At 44.5% G+C, this 11,921-nt stretch overlaps 1 long non-coding RNA gene across 1 annotated transcript; it reads right to left on the reverse strand.

Moving 5' to 3' along the window:
* Nucleotides 1–902: 902 nt before the first annotated feature.
* LOC121819373 (uncharacterized) lies at nt 903–9,794 on the reverse strand. Its single transcript, XR_006059577.2, has 3 exons — nt 9,570–9,794; nt 5,132–9,091; nt 903–1,763 (listed from the first exon to the last, which is right to left on the reverse strand). It is a non-coding gene; the product is annotated as an uncharacterized LOC121819373 (long non-coding RNA).
* Between the last annotated feature and the right edge of the window lie 2,127 nt (nt 9,795–11,921).

Consider the following 11,921-nt stretch of genomic DNA (forward strand, 5'->3'; position numbering starts at 1 on the left):
ATGCCAAGAATATCTATAATCTTGGAAAAGAAATTTTGTAGCTAGTAAGAAAAAGTTAAATCCATAAATAACAAAATGTATTCCCAATTGTCTGCCAGGGCAAACCCGAATCAGTGCCTTTCATTTTGTCTTCTCTGACCACCCAAGGCTTGGAAAGCATTGTTTTATTTAAGATTAATTATTTCAATCCGTGGCTTTCTGTGCCATGTGATTATAGAACCCTTGGTGACGATAAAATTTTTCTGTATGAACTAGCATTTATTGGACTCTAAACAAATATCAGTGGAATAAATGAATGCTTGTTGCAGGATTCCTTCAATCAGTGATTCTTGAGCTTGAGAAAGCATCAGACTCATTTGAGGGCTTGTTTAAACACAGATGGCTGAGTCCCACCCCAGAGTTTCTGATTCAGTAGGTCTGGAATAGGGTCTGAGAACTTGCATTTTTAACAAGTTCTCAGGTGATGCTTCTGTCCAGGGATACTATTCTGAGAACCAGTGCGATAATGACCTTGGATAGACAGTCAACACCTGCCAAACCATGCTCCTGTCTATGTCTTTTTGTGTATGCTAGTGGCTTACCCCACATTTCTCATATCATAATAGAGCTCATTTCTTGAGCTCTGTAGGTCCAGCTTTCCTTGTTTGCTAAATATCTGACCTTTGTATCACTGTGGGCTGTGCACCAGGATACAAAGACAGTAAGAAGCCTGCCAGTCTTTAGGCAGCTCAGGAATCAGTGCATGGAACAGACACAACCACAGTGAACGGTGAAGAGATGCAACAGCAGTGTTGATTTAGGATGCCTGGGTGCTGAGTACTAACACTTCCAAGGCTGATGGGATATAGATGGATGAAGGCAAAAGGGAGGAAGACATAAACACAGATATAATATTGTTCTTTAATTCCACAGCATCTGGTCTGTACATAGTTCTTTGCTAAGCACTGAAAATTTTTGAAAAGTAGTAAGCCTCATTAGATAGCATCATTGACACAATGAACATGAATTTTAGCAGACTCCGGGAGTGGAAGACAAAGGAGGACAGAGGAGACAGATGTGCTACATTCCATGGCGTCCCGAAGAGTTGGCCATGACTTAGCAGCTGAACAACAACAAGCCAAATTCCCATCCCAACAGAATTCATTAAGCCCCAATGAATGATTTCGTTCCAGTTTGATGAATGTTACAATTGACATAAGCACTGTGAACTATAAGAGCCAAGCCCTGGGGTCCAGGCAGAATCCTGGAGCCAGTGGCATCTCCCCTGTGGCTGATGTTCCCCATCATCTGGGCCACTTGGCAGTGCTGTGGGCTTGAGCACCCCTGTTGGCACCTTCTCTTGCTCTTTCTGATGCTTCTCCTAGTGACCTTGCATGTGTGTGTGTGTGTCTCTCTCCCTAGTGAGGAATGTGAGCAGAGCTCACTTTCTATTCATTGATGATGAACTTTTATCTTCTTACAGTCGTCTCACAGGATTGGGATAAATCCTCTCCTGAAAGGGTCAGCAAAAGCCCTGGGTTAGGCTGTGTTATTATTTCATTTCTTGGTAGAGTTTCTGACCCTGGTATTCTGAGAACTTCCTCAGGGGGCTCAGGAATTCCTCGCCATCTTCCTCTTGCATCTCCTCTGTTCTTGTGCAAATCAGATGTGGTGCCTGCAGACTGAGGCTGCATGGTTTCTGAGGGTGGATCTAGATTCCCACACAATCCTCCAGTTGTCAGAGCTCTCCGTCCAGTGCTCTCCATCAGGAGCAAATATTTATTCTATCAAGGGAAGCGTAAGATAGTATCAGAGATATTTAATATTTGCTGGTAAATATGTTAATGCCCATCCTCTATGTCTTGAAACCCATTATGTTACTTCTCAAAGCAAAGCCTCAAAACCCTCACTTGCATTCTCAGAACATCTAAGATATTTCCAGTGACTGTTGCCACTCTGAATAAATATTCCAGATGGGCCCTGATTGTCCTGGGAGGAATTCTGTTTTCCACTGTGTAGACTTTGCCTGTTGACTTACTCCCATCTGTCTGGTTGTCTGTTTTCCTTAATTCTCTTTCCTTCTTGGTTACACGCAACATTACATGGTCAGTTAACACTCCATCTGTCAACTTTTGCCTTCACGAACTATCCTGAAGTTTTGCAATATATGTATGCCAGAGGTTCTGGTTTGCCTTGTGATTTCCTTGCTAACACGAACGTTTCTGAGAGTGATTTTTGTTAGGATATTGGGCAACATGCTACCTATATTTGTGACACTGATTCAACGAGGTATTTCCAATCATTATTTAAATCAACGCAAAGCCAAATTTCAACCATGACCAAATTCACTCAAAATTAGCAAAAATTTAATTTAATTTAATTCTATTTCCTTTTTAATCTCTTCAGAAAGAGACAACAACCATAACCATTCCTAAAGTTTGTGCATCTGAGAAGGTGGTGGAATTCAGGAGAAGGGGAAGCACTGAATTCGAAAGACCATGAGTTTTGGTCCTACCTTGTGACTCTGAGCACACTCTTCACCAGGATTTTGAGTTGTTGTTCAGTCACTAAGTTATTTCCAGCTATTTGCGACCCTGTGGACTACAGCATGCCAGGCTTCCCTGTCCTTCACCATCTCCTGGAGTGTGCTCAAACTCATGTCCATTGAGTCAGTGATGCCACCCAACTATCTCATCCTCTGCCACCCTCTTCTCTTGCTCTCTGTCTTTCCCAGCATCAGGGTCTTTTCCAATGAGTTGGCTCTTCACATCAGGTGGCCAAAGTATTGGAGCTTCAGCGTCAGTCCTTGCAATAAATATTCAGGGTTGATTTCCTTTAGGATTGGCTGGTTTTATCTCCTTGCTGTCCAAGAGACTCTCAAGAGTCTTCTCCAGCGCCACAGTTTGAAAGCATCAGTTCTTTGGCACTCAGCCTTCTTTATGGTCCAATTCATACATCCATACATGACTACTGGAAAAACCATAGCTTTGACTATATGGACCTTTGTCAGCAAAGTAATGTCTCTGTTTTTTAACACACTGCTTAGGTGTGTCATAGCTTTCCTTTCAAGGAGCAAGCATCTTTTAATTCTGTGGCTGCAGTCCCAATCCTTTGAATAAAAAATTCTGTACCCTCCACCACTGGCAGCTTTGGACTAGAAGTTGTTTGACTTTGAATCACAGGACTCCTGCTGGACTCCAAATCAATTGGAAGAGAATTCACGAGGAATAAATTTTGGGGGGGCTTACAACTGAAGTTCTGTCTTAGGCAGAAGGATAGGAGGGCTAGGAGTGTTAGGGGACAAAGGATACCCTCCTGTCTGCAGCAGTAACAAAACCAGTGTGCACATTACCGTAAATACTCATCAGGATATTTACTCACACGATAGCACATCATAGCAGCTGTTGTGGCCGAGGTCCTTCTGATTTAACTTCTAGAATAATTTTGTTTTCAAAGGATTAATGTGGATTTCTCTTGTCTCCTGCCACCCAACTGTGCTTAGTCACTCAGTCATGTCTGACTCTTTGTGACTCTAAGGACTCAGAAGACCCTGCCAGGCTCCTCTATCCATGGGGATTCTTCAGGCAAGAATACTGGAGTGGGTTGCCATGCCTTCCTCCAGGGATCTTCCCAACCCAGGGATTGAACCCAAGTCTCCTGTACTGCAGGCAGACTCTTTACCGTCTGAATCATGAGGGAAGGCCACTGGAGAAAATGTTAAAGGGGAAAAATTGAGATAAATGAACTCTGTGAGATTTCACAGGTTTCTGATGGGTCATGGACATCAAAGTCAGAGTGCTATGAAGACATGGACAGGAGTAAAGCATAAACGGTCAAGGTCGCCTAACAGCCTCTGCACTGAAAAATGCCATTGACCTCCCACTGCCAGGCCCTGGTCTCAGATTTGCCTCAGACTCTGCTCAGTTTGGTCACCCTGCGGGCACTTGGCCCCAGTGCTTTTGATTTGATGAGTAATCTTCTCTATCCCCACATTGCATAATTCTCAGGGTGTGGTCACCTTTGTCGCTGCTCCTTCATAGTCCTGGTTTCTCCTCCTAACTCTTTTGAAAATAAGAGTAAAAATGCCTACCATATAGTTATAGAGCAGATTCTTTCACGGCAGGGTCTTTGTTTACAGCCTTAGGAAGTTTGGATTCTCTCTCAATTCTGCAGACACATATAGTTTGCTTCATTTTACAAAGAAACAGGCTCAGAAAAATGAAGTGACTTTCCCAAGATCACCCTGCCACTAGATCCTGGCCTCCCCAAGCCTCACAGCTGTAAGTGCATGGCTCTATATCATGAGTCTGTCCCTGCCCTGCCCCTCTCTCTCTTTCTCTTTGGGCAAAGCATTATCCATTTATTTAAAGAAAAAGCTCATCCGAATTTTTTTTAAACTTCTGTTTGTATAATATTTACCTGTTTACATAGTGTTGAATCCTGGGTTCTAATTCTATTTCTTCACTTTTATGTAGACAATAAGAATGGTCATGTTTACCATGTAACATTCGCTTACACTTCATGTAGAATTTTAGATTAAAATTCTAAGTTTTCTGCTTCCAACTATGACTGAGTCACTGGTGCTGGATTAACCATTTGGTTTTAAACAGCCATAAAATTAAACAAAAAACACAAAGCATTAGATACAGCATTTTAGTGCCACAGGTATCACAGAACTCTAATCCCTAAGAGAGAGAAAACCCAGGAGGTGAAATCCACAGTCAGCAGACTTTGGTATGGAGGCACTTTCCAAGCTACTATGTAAGTATACCAGCAGAACACAGCAGTCTCTTTTCTTGTAGAAGTTGACAAAACTGTTTGTAAAATTTATAGACGGACGTGTGTACATTTTCTACCTTTGTCATCCCTCCTTGGCTCTGGTACCTCAGTGGGCTTCCCACCCATGACTCAAACTGCGCTTTATCCATAAACCAACTTGGAGATGGAAGCATGTTGGACCAGACAGAGAGAGTCACTTTGAATAGAACAGAAGAGCTAGGCTTGCAAAAGGATCTCATTTCTTCTCACTAACTGTGTTCATTGATTCACTCACTCTGTAACTGGTGCTGGATTAACCATTTGGTTTTAAACAACCATAAAATTAAACAAAACATACAAAGCATTAGATACAGCATTTTGGTGTGACACGTACTCACAGAACTCTAATCCCTGAGAGAAAGGAAACCCAGGAGGTGAATTCCACAGTCAGCAGACCTTGGTATGGAGGCACTATGGTGCTCACTTTGGTACTGAGCACCTCCTGCAGGGCAAGTGTGTGCCGACCTTCTCTGAAGAGCAGTGTAGTCGAGCAGTTAAAAGTGACTGCAGGGACTTCCCCTGTTGTCCAGTGATTACTTCTTCTGCTAATATATGGAGTCCAAGTTCGATCCCTGGTCAGGGAGGTAAGATCCCACAGGCCTTGGGGCAGAAAAACCAAAACAAAAGAAACAGAAGCAATGTTGTAACAAAATCAATAGAGGCTTTAAAGATGGCCCGCATCAAAACATGTTAAGAAAAAGAAAAGTGACTGAAGACTCTGGAATTAGGCTGCCAGCACTCCCATTCCAGGTCTACCTCTTCCTAACTGGCAGATCTTCACAGGGATTTAACCTCCATGTGCTAGAATTTCCTCATATTTAAAAGATTATTTCTTTGAACATTGTAATGAAGATTAACTGGCTTAACACTGTAATTTATAGGACAGTGCTAGGCATGTGGTGATATAATTTATATCTCTGTTATCCTGGGCTGAGGGCTTCCCTGGTGGCACAGTGGTAAAGAATCTGCCTGCCAATGCAGGAGACACAGGTTCAGTCCTGGATTGGGAAAATCTCCTGGGGTAGGGAAATGGCTACCCACTTTAATATTCTTGCCTGGCGAATCCCTGTGGACAGAGGAGCCTGGCAGGCTATAGTCCATGGAGTCACAAAGTTTCAGACACGACTGAGAGACTAAGAAACAATAACAACAGCATCCTGGGCTGCATATCATCCCTTGATTTGGCCCCCGGATCCAGACATGCAACCATGTATTTGGGATTTCCTCCTGGAAATCAGCATAGTCATTCATTGAAACATGTAGAAGATAGAACTCACTGTGTCCCCCTAAACATTTTCACCCCCGTGTCCCCCCTCTCAGTGAGGTGAACCACAGTGACCACATGGGTCAAGCCAGAGACTGAGGGGACATCCCTGACACCTGCATTTCCATCTCTCGTTGCGATCACCTAACCCTGAAGAGTTTATCTCCTTCATTTTCTCAAATGTACACATATTTTCCCATCACCTCCACAGGTGCCAACTTTGTTCATACGTCAATGTCTTATTCAGATTATGGTAAACATCCGTGAAAATTTCATCCTCCATCTGCCCAGAGGATCTACATAAACCCCTGCCCCAGACACCATGAAGGTCAGCATCATGTTCAAACACCTTGGAGCCCCATGCAGGACCTCTCAGGCTCCCATCCAACTCACCCCTCCAAGCAGATCTTACTGCTTACCCCTCACACTCCAGGGTGCAAGGATGGTGAACAGCTTGGTTCCCTCAGATGTGGGTTTGGGTTTTTTTTTTTTTTTTTTTTCAGTGCCACTGCTCAGAAGTCCCTGCACACTCAGTAGCAGGCAGCCTCTCCTGTTTGTCTTGAGGTATCATCTTGGGCCCTCAGTCTGGGCCCTTCCTCAGCCTGCCCCTCTAAGTCTCGGTGCCTTTTTCTCCTATTGGAAGCCTGCAACCCACAGTTAGACCTGGGTTCACTCAGCCACTTGTGTCCCCACAGCCCTTGAGAATATGTCTTAAGAAACTCCTATTCTTAGACATCTAAAACAATGTAACCACATAAAAAAGACATTCCCACATGTTTGATGAATGGCTGTGTATACGGATAAATGAGTGAAAAGAAAGCTGGAGTGATAGATACACAAATATACACAAGAGAGGGTGGACAGAGCCATGGGGCAGGATTCCAGCACAGATGGGAATAGATGTTGGTAAAATTTGCCATTGCAGACACAAGGGAGGCAGGTCCCAGGGACACTGGAGCCAAGGTGAGGCAGGCAGAGGATGAGTAGTGGTGTGGTGATGCAAAAGTTGGGGCCAGCTTATTGTGGCCTCAGAAACCAGGGACAAGTATATGGAACCCATTCCATCCTCAAAGGAAGGTATCAGATGTCTCTGTTTAGAGTATGATTCGAGTTTTGAAAAGAGCATGAACTTAAACAGGGATGTGAGGGCCCACTGAATCCATTCAGTGGGCTGCATTTCAGGGAAGATACTGTTTTGGAACCAGGACTAAATTAACATCATCTGCAAAATACTCAGAGATGAAAGCCTCCCCCGAGACCCCCAAAGAGCTGTGAAGCCTCTGAGCATGAGCTGTATTTCCCTATTTGAACTCGAGATGGCTCATTTCCTGAAATCAAGATGGAATGTTGATTGTATAAAATCAGCTAGTCAGTTGCAGAGTATTGAGTAAATCCAGCCATATCGCAAACATAATTAATTCAGACCATGGTAAGACTATTCTGGCTCTTGAAACCATACTTTGCAAATCCCTACTTTTGCCAGTTGGTTAGAAAATTGGAGCAGACTTTATGAGGAAACAGAAGGGGTGCTCTGTTAGGTGTGGCTATGTCTTATTTCTGAAAATGATAGAGTTTTGATAAATATGGGGAATGTGAGTGCATCTCGTGGCATGACCATTAAGCCAAATATAGGGACTTGCTATACCTGCAGGAGGCTTTCGAGTTCCAGATAAAGGATCTGAGCTCTGGCCCATAGGAACGCTGCTGAGCTGCCATCCATTGTCAGTTGTTTCTCCTTTACTGACCCAGCGTCTTTCAGTACAAATATCCCAGGGTATCCCACTGACCAGGACTGAAAATAGCAGGAGGTTGCAGTTCATGGATTAAGGCTGAAGTCTGAGCACCATGCCCAGCTTCCTGTATGCCAAGCTTCCAGCACAAGACCTGTAATCACATGGCCCGCACTCAAGAGGGCCCCACACAGTGTTCAATGCTTTGCTGTCATTGGCTTGAAATCCTTAGTAATTTAAGAACACGGGACCCCACGCTTCCATTTTGCACCAGGTCCCACAAACAACGTAGGCTTTCCTTCCTCACTGCAAATGGAAAAGTTGGGCATCAAGAACAGGCTTATTTGGGCTTGTTTGGATCAGATGGGATAAGCAAGTCAAACATGCTTTTGTGAATAGCTCTCAAGCTCTATGCAAATATCAGTGTGACTCAGTTATTTGTTTATCGCCATGAGGATTCAGTGTCCTGTGGCTGAGAGACGTGGTTTTTCTGTCCTGGTTTTAAGGACTCTGAAAAGTCTTGCTCAACTGCCCCACCCCAGTCCCTTAGATGCACACAGCCTGCTTAAAAATGGAGAGGTGCCAAGAGCTTCACCTGGCCCAGGTGCCAGCCACTCCCTGCCCCTTTACCTGGAATGCGGGCTCACCTGGGCCCTCACTTCTGCTCTGTCTACCTGGCCCCAGGGATGTTCTCAGGTTTCCCATCTGCCCTCCTCTCTCCTCAGACTGTTCCTGCGGCTCCAGTGTTCCTGGTCCTTGATGAGGAAAGACATACTCTCTTCTCACCAGCTCCCTGGGGACCTCTTTCCACAGAGCTGTTACTACCTCTACCCTGTATTTCCTTAATGCTTCACTCAAAACTCTCCTAGAAGACTTTTCATGTGGTGTCATCAGAGTAAGTACTAAATAAGCAGTAGATGAATCATTATATGAGTCACATAATTCTATCAGGGCCTTGTGCCACTTTTCCCTATTAGGTATATGGCTTAGAGCTCTCCATCAGAATGCATCATTATTACGGATCACTGATTACGATCCCTCATAGGGATCCTATGAGTTCGTGATTCAGTTTGTAAAAAATGCCAGTTTAATTCCTAAAGGAAAACATTTCAAACTGTTACAAATGCACGTTGAGTGAGCCACAAGGAGAATGACACCTTGGGAAGGAGGAGAGTGCCATCCCTTGCATCCCCACCGCCGCTGCTCCAGGGGGAGTGACCACCGTACCCCATCTCTGGCTTAAATGACTGCTGTAGTCTTCTGACAGGATTCCTCATCAACACTCCTGTTGCATCTCCAACTGAATCAGCACCACATCCAGGGTCAGGATTTGGAAGATAAATGCACACCATCATTACCTAGATTTAAATTCCTCAACCATCTCCCATACCACCCACCCAGAATGAAATCCAAACTCCTGACCCCTAGCCCCAATAAGGAAACCCTGATCCCTCCCACGTGTTCAGCCACCTCCTCCTTGCTGCTCCCTCCAACCTTTCAGGCTTATTCAGGCCCTCAGAGCATCCCAGCCTTCTCCTTCCTCCCACAGAAGTCTCCTCCACTGTCCAGCTTGTCAGCTGGCTTGGTCCTAGGTATCAGGGGCTACTTAGGTGCTTTTAGGAAATTGCTGCAAGTGAAAGTCAATGAAAGATAAATAGATAACAGATGTGCAGTTTGATGCAGGGGAAGACTGCACGTTTCTCCCCTAAACTGTCCCTGGTGCTTCTCCAGGGGACCTTGGGTTTCCCCAGAACCCAGTTTCTAAGCCACACTCTTACCTCCATCATGATGGGCAGCACTGTGCCACGCTTATGGTGAGATAGCCCTGGTGATAAGCATGAGAATGAAGCATTATTTTCTCCAGCTGGATGTCCCAATGGCCTATCCTCTGCTAGTGTCTCTGTCCCAGGGACCTGTACAGCCCCTCAGCACCCCTGCCTTCCAGACCTGGGCCTGCCTCGTTCCTTCAGTTCAGCACTCCTCACTTCAGCGTCAGCATGACTGGAAACCTGTATTGTGTCTCCTCCTTCAGGTCCCACCCACAGGAGGTGCTCCTAAGGTGTGCTGAGTTCAGTTGTCCTGTTGGCTCTCGTGTCCACTGGAGAGTAAGAACGTGCAGCAGAGAAAGAAGAGAAAGACCTGCTTATGAAATCATGTTTAGAAGACTCACAGTAAGTTGCTGCTCAAGGTAAGTGAAAGGCAAGGAGTGGACCACACAAAGCCCCAAATCGGCCCACAGGCTCCATCAAAGGGCAGAATCAGGATGACAAGTGAAGCTTCTGAGCACCAACATGACCCTTGTCCTTAGTTCTTCTCATCACAGTCCTGAACAGACAAGAAACAAGCACATGGGCTGATTCACCTTGTGCATTCTGGAATGTGAGATAAGCGATGAACTCAAAGGCATGGGTCTGCTCAAATGGTAGCAGCCACCACTTGGAGCCCATGCCCTTCACCTCACACAGAAATGTTCCCACCCAGATCCACCGGCTGCGCTCATCTCCCGATTCAAAGGCACTCCCCCTAATAGGCACCCTGCTGCTACTGCCAAGTCGCTTCAGTCGTGTCCGACTCTGTGCGACCCCAGAGACGGCAGCCCACCAGGCTCCCCTGTCCCTGGGATTCTCCAGGCAAGAACACTGGAGTGGGTTGTCATTTCCTTCTCCAGGGGATCTTCCCGAACCAGGAATCGAACCCTGGTCTCCCGCACTGCAGGCAGACGCTTTACCGTCTGAGCTACCAGGGAAGCCCACTTTGAAGGAAGGCATCCTAATTAGAGATCCCAGTTGTCACGCCAGTGAGACTTATTTGGCAAATATAGTGACATAACCTCCTTCTGTAAGATTAGAAACAGGTAACTAAGAAACATCCTGCAAGGCTGGATCTAATTACAAGAATGCTTTGATTGAGTTTTTAAATAATCAAATGATCTGTTTCTTAATTTACAAAATTGATGCAATCTTTAGAAACACAATTTAGCATTGAAGTGACTTTTTTCTTGTTCATTTGTTCTGTTCCTATGTTCCAGACACCTCAGTTTCTTCTGCTCAATGTACATGGTAATCATTTAGAAGAACATTGACAGGGTGACAACTTCCTAAGTTTCTTGAAATGCTTGTCTGTCCCCTGGAATTATAGGAATTGCTGAGTGTGTATGTGAATGTTTGTGTTTCTAAGGAGAGGATCCAGTATCTCATTAGATACTCAGAGTTCTGTGATCTTTCAAAAGCCAAGAATTGCTGCCTGTAAACTTGTTATAAATTGTAAATCTAGAGCAGAACGCCCCACCAAAACATGCATGTTTTTCTCTTAAAAAGGAGAGGAGGGGAGAGTTTTTATAACATTATGAGACACATTCTTTGAAGGGCTGATTTATAGATGTAATAAATAGAGAGCTGAGATCCACAAATACAGTTCACACTAAACAGGCCAGGACACTCAGGATCAAGTTCTAAATGTGATGCCAACTCCCCATGTGATCATAGGTGATTCCTTATTCTTCCTGGGACTCGTTCTTCATCTATAAGCCACACAGAGAAAACACATGGGCTATAAATTATGTCCTGCAATTAAGTCTCTGTCTTTAAAGAATATGTATACATATCTGGACTTTATATACTTTTTTTCAACTTTTCACATATTGAGGAATCTACTTGCTATTTACACTTACTTGCAGATGTTTTATGTTACAAGTTCAACCTCTGAGGTGTCTTCACACCTCCTGTCCAAATACCTGGATTTATGCTGCATGCTCGACTTTGCACGCAAACTCTGAGACCTAGTTCGGTACTCTTCTTACTTTTCCTTTGTTGCACAACATCTAGTTATTAACAGGCATTTAACTTTTAGATGGGCGTTCTAAATTCTAATAACGGATTTAAGTATTTTGGAAGATGATAAAGAAATTGCATTCATATCTGATGAAGTGTCAGTGATCTCATAATTCATCTGAGGGAAAAAACACAGGCTGAGAAGGGGATATGATTACTCACATGAAGTATGCCAGGTCATGGAGGCAGGGGCTGTCATCTCTTTTGTCATGGGCCTGGGTGCACCAGGCTAGATGTGTCTTGTCTTGATTAGGCCAATGACGGCTAAGTGTAAGTCATTAAATACTGATAAGCAAGTGC

The sequence above is a fragment of the Ovis aries genome, chromosome 4, assembly GCF_016772045.2.
Source record: "Ovis aries strain OAR_USU_Benz2616 breed Rambouillet chromosome 4, ARS-UI_Ramb_v3.0, whole genome shotgun sequence".
In the NCBI taxonomy this organism is placed as follows: Eukaryota; Metazoa; Chordata; class Mammalia; order Artiodactyla; family Bovidae; genus Ovis; species Ovis aries.